Here is a 5,432-nt window from a genome sequence, read left to right on the forward strand (position 1 = left end):
TATAAAAAGAGTTCTTACAATTCAATAATAAAAGTAAACAATTCAATTTTTAAATGGTCAAAAGAGATCTTGTATTAAATGTTCTTACCAAAATAAAATAAAAATGAGCAAGAGGATCCGCATAGGTATTTCACCAAAGAAGATATACACACGGCCAATAAGAACATGGAAATCATTAGCCATCAGGGAAATGCAAATTAAGACCACAGTGAGGTACCACTTCACATCCACTAGGATGCCTAGAATAAAAAATACAAAGAATAATAACAAATGTGGACAAGGATATAGACAAAATGAAATCCTCATACCCTGCTGGTGGGAATGTAAAGTAGTGCAGCAACTTTGGAAAACAATCTGGCAATCCTCAAAAGTTTAAACATAGTTACTATTTGACAAAGCATTCTATTCCTAAGCATATATCCAAGAGAAATAAAAGCATATGTTCACACAAAATCAACAAATGTTCATAGCAGCATTATTTTTTCCTTTATCAATTTTATTTGTTTATATTTTGTCCTTACCCCATTTTTTCCCCCTTCACCTGCTTTAATAGCTCTAAAACACCAACGAGGAGGGGTTTCGGTTTCGCTGACTCTACTTTAAAACATCATGGCTTTCTGTTCTGTTTCATGTGAGAGGAGGGGGCCGCAGAGGGCCCAGCCCACGGGAGTGACTTTGGTTAAGTCCCTGGTCTTGCTGCATAGACGAAGCTGGGGTTCGAGAAGACACCGAGGCACAGGTGCGAAGTTCCTGGCTGGTCCCATCCAAGCCGGACAATGTGCTACCTCACTCCACCACCAGGAGGCAACTGTTCCATCTGGCTTTTCTTCTTTTGGGGTTGCTGGCGGGATGGGCGGGGGAAGGGAGACAAGAAAAGGGATGTAGTGTGGGATCGCTGTAGGTGAAGCGAGACCTAGGCCTGGGGCTGTTGGCTGAAAGCTTCTTCTCTTTCCGCGGGGGGGTCCGATGTGTGAGGATTTCTCCCTGACTTAAGACTGGGAGAGGGGAAGTTATGGGGCCGGGCAGCAGTTAAAGTTCTCTCGTCTGCAAGGGAACCTCTTCCTTCAGTTCAGAGACGAGCTTTTAGGAAACGCTGCCTTCCCCGGTATGCGCATTACACGGACTGGGTCAGACTCCAGAATTTAACTGTTTGCGGTGGATCTGAGAGAGGCAGCCAAGCTGGTTTAACTACATAGATAGGGATGGCTCCGAACTCCCTCTTTCAGCCCCCGAAAGGACGGGCTGGAATTCTAGAAATTCCCAGAGGGAATACCAAAGTGAAAGGGAAAGGAAGTTATAAAACTAGATTGTCTTTCCCGATCTCCCTTCCCCACTCCTCGTCGGGGCGCCCCCTGCAGGCAGCCATCTCAGCACGCCTTCAGCACTTGCTGCAGAAGCGAGGCGCACATCGTGGGCTGTCTCCCAAGGCACCAGGGTGGGCGAAACGAGCTGGGCGCGGCCTTCCGCGCCTCCAGGATAAGGCGGTGCATGAGATAGCCGCGGCGCGGGAGGGCCACGTCGCTGTTGGCCAGCAGTCCCATGGGAAGGAAGTCATTGGCGCCGTCGCCCACGTAGAAAAGGCACTCGAAGTGCGCGCCGTCTTGGACCCGCACGCGCAGGGAGTCGCTGAGCACCTTGTGCTTGCACATGTTGGTGGGGCACCGCGCGCGGCTGTGCGAGTGGAAGGGCCGCAGCGCCAGCAGCCCCCGTGCGTCGGACCCTGACAGGCTGCTGAGGATGCAGCGGAACAGGCCCAGGTGGCCAGTGGCGCGCAGAGCGCTCTCTACAACGAAGGTGTTGGCATCCGAAATGCGAGTCACCTCGAAGCCGGCTCCCTGCTTGGCCACAAACTGCAGCGGGTCGCCCATGCCCCGGGACAGGGCGATGACCTCACAGACGGCACGCAGGTCCCGCCGGCGCACGCCCTGCTCATCCAGGTACTTGAAGACCCGCTGCATGTACTCCTTGTAGAAGCCCTCGCGGTAGGTGGCATGCAGGCCGCTGGCCCCACGCTGTTTTCGTCCAGGATAGTTTCATCCAAATCGAAGGTCAGGAGGAAGCGGGGCGCCCCTGCACAGCTATCCCGCCGTCCTGGGGGCAGGGGAAGAAGAGCAGCAAGAGGAGGAAGCAAGCGAGGGCAGGCGCCGCGGGCGCTGATCCGGGAGAGGCTGGTTAGCAGGCCTGGGCCAGAGGCGCTGGCACATCCAAGACCCTAGACAGACATGGAGGCCAGCAACCGAAAAACACCCACTCTTGCTGGTACACCACCCGGAGCACTGCCTGTAGGGACTGTTGGTCTCTAGCCATCGTCCAGAGCTCCTCTAGAGCAGCGGTGAGATCCGAAAGGTTGGTGACCTCTGCTCTAGAGCAGTTTTGTCTTGAATTATTAAATCATTTTGTGTCATCCAAAAGAGTTCCTCAAATAAAAGGGGCACAGGATCTCTGAGCTTCTCCAGCAGGCTCAGTTGCAGGCTCCTCCCTGGCCGGTACCCTGGTCAGAGCTTGTGCAGGAGGCAACCAGTTGACATGTTTCTCTCACATCAATGTTTCTCACATGGATATTTCTCTGTCTTTCCATCTCTCTTCCACTCTCCTGCAGAGCTGCGGTGGCAGATCTCTGTCCCTGCTGAGTTTGAAGTGCAGAGAGTAGAGAGATGTGGGGAGCAGCTATAGGGTTAAGCCTCAGACTGACCTATTGGCAAAGTCACAAACAAGTCCCAGCTTAGAAGGCACAGTCCTCTTAGCATAATTAGGCTTGACCTTATAATGCTCCCTAGATCTTGTCTGGGAAGCTGATGGGCTGAGGGAGGTGCAGGAAGTGGCCAAAACAAGTGAAACTCACAAGAACAGTGTAACTATGGTCAAAACAAGTGAAACTCACAAGAACAGTCTAACTATGGCAACCACTACCTTGTTTACCTCTGACTATAAAATAAAGGCTCAGCTTGCCTCTGCATCTCTCTCTGCATCAGCCAGGCACCAGGGAAGATCCACGGAGAATAAAGCTGACTCCGTGTAAATCATTCTTCTTCCCTTTTTTTGTTTTTATAAAAAAGGTTTATATTGATGGAATTGTCAATTTTTCTTTTTGTGTCAAGAGCTAACTTTGATGTGTTAAAACTAAGTAAAATGCATTTACTCAATCCAAAACAGGCATTAAAAAGAAAAACCCCAAATGCTCTCTTGTATCCATTTTAAGAGTAGGACTGGCGCTTTCTGCTATTACCTGAGTCCTGATCTATCACCCCAGGGAGAGCTTGCCAATCCTGCACTTTCCCAGGGTGGAAAGGCTGCAGTGGGGTTAAGGATAGGGCTCCTTGGGGAGTAACATTAACTCCTCTGCTAGCAAGCATATGTGTTAAAAGATAAATACAGTCTTTTTCCTTTAGCCTCAGTATGGCACATCTTCTCAATCTAAGTTCTGTACTATCCACCTTCTTACCCTACTTATCCTCTATAGGGGGGTCTGCAGCACCCTGGTGGAGTCCTATCCATCCCGAGTGTGGGGTTTCTCAAGTGGCGGGGGGGGGTACTTACCTAGGGGAATCCTGTTTGGGCACCAGTTGCCGGGGTCCAGTCCCAGTGGTCCAGTGGTTCCCAAATGTGTGGATGGAGTCAGCGAAGAATGATTTACACGGAGACAGCATTATTCTCCGTGGATCTTCCCTGTGCCTGGCTGAGGCCACAGAGAGAGATGCAGAGGCAAGCTGAGCCTTTATTTTATAGTCAGAGGTAAACAAGGTAGTGGTTACCATAGTTAGACTGTTCTTGTGAGTTTCACTTGTTTGGGCCACTTCCGGCACCCCCCCCCCCCCAGCCCATCAGCTTCCCAGACAAGATCTAGGGAGCAGTATAAGGCCAAGCCTAATTATGCTAAGAGGACTGTGCCCTCTAAGCTGGGACTTGTTTGTGACTTTGCCAACAGGGCAGTCCGAGGCTTAACCCTATAGCTGCTCCCCACAGAGAGAGTGGCTCGGGGAGGTATTCTGGGGCAGGATGGAGCCCGGGGTGCTTACAGGAATTGGAGGGGATGCAGCGTCTTATCCACCCTCAGATTTTTGGGCTCATGAGTGCCTCAGGTCGGTCCAGAGGGGCTGTGGCTGATGTGCTTCTGGAGTGTCCCCTCCACCTTCCTTCCATCCCCCGCCCGGGCCTCTGCGCGTCCCGGGAACCAGAGCTGGAGCCACACTGGCTCTGCCCCTCCACCATTTTTTATTATCCTCTTCCCCTATCTTTCAACAACTATCAGCTTGTTCTCTATAGCTATGTGTCTGTTTCCATTTTGTTTTGTTTATTCATTTTGTTTTTAGATTCCACATATCAGTGAATTCATATGGTATTTGTCTTTCTCTGTCTGACTTATTTCACTCAGTACAATAACCTCTAGGTCCCCAAATGGCAAGATTTTATTCTTTTTATTGCAGAATAATATTTCATTGTATATATGCACATCTTCTTTATCCATTCATCAATTTTTTATGTTTAAAGTATTAGATATGTCTCAATTTTTCCCACGTTGACTTCTCCCCAGCCACCCCCACCCACAACACATGCCCTCACCTCCTCTCGTGCCTGTGTCCATTGGTTATGCCTATATGCATGCATGCAAGTCCTTTGGTTGATCTCTAACTCCCTCACTCCTCCCCTGCCTTTCACTGAAGTTTGGCATCTGATCGATGCTTCTCTGTCTCTGTATCTATTTTTGTTCATCAGTTTATGTTGTTCATTATATTCCACAAATAAGTGAGATCATGTGATATTTATCTTTCTCCAACTGGCTTATTTCCCTTAGCATAATGCTCTCCAGGTCCATCTATGCTGTTGCAAATGGTAAGAGTTATTTCTTTTTTACAGCAGTGTAGTATTCCATTGTGTAAATGTACCATTGTTTTTTAATCCACTCATCTGCTGATGGGCACTTAGGCCATTTACAAATCTTAGCTATTGTAAATTGTGCTGCTATGAATATAGTAGTGCATATGTCCTTTCTTTTATGTGTGTGTGTGTGTGTGTGTGTACTAGAGGCCCGGTGCACAGATTCATGCACTGGTGGGGTCACTTGGCCTGGCCTGTGGGGATTGGGCTGAAACTGGCTCGCCGACATCCCCCAAGGGGTCCCGGATTGCAAGAGGGCAGTTCTCAGGTGACACACTCCAGAATCGGGCTTCCTCCTCTCTGGTTACAGGTGCGTCAACCTAGAACCACAGCTGCCAAGTCACCACAGCTCAGCAGCTCCTGCATTGAGCATCTGCCCTTGGTGGTCAGTGCATGTCATAGCTACTGGTTGGTTGGCCGGTCGCTTAGGATTTTTTATATATAGATTTTTATTGATTTTTTACAGAGAGGAAGAAAGAGGAATAGAGAGTTAGAAACATCGATGAGAGAGAAACATCGATCAGCTGCCTCCTGCACACCCCCCACTGGGGATGTGC

At 49.4% G+C, this 5,432-nt stretch overlaps 1 pseudogene; it reads right to left on the reverse strand.

The window, feature by feature from the left end:
- Window positions 1-1,285: 1,285 nt before the first annotated feature.
- On the reverse strand, window positions 1,286-2,214 carry LOC102774831 (annotated as a pseudogene).
- Window positions 2,215-5,432: the final 3,218 nt, after the last annotated feature.

This window comes from Myotis davidii, unplaced genomic scaffold (assembly GCF_000327345.1).
Source record: "Myotis davidii unplaced genomic scaffold, ASM32734v1 scaffold2149, whole genome shotgun sequence".
Classification (NCBI taxonomy): Eukaryota; Metazoa; Chordata; class Mammalia; order Chiroptera; family Vespertilionidae; genus Myotis; species Myotis davidii.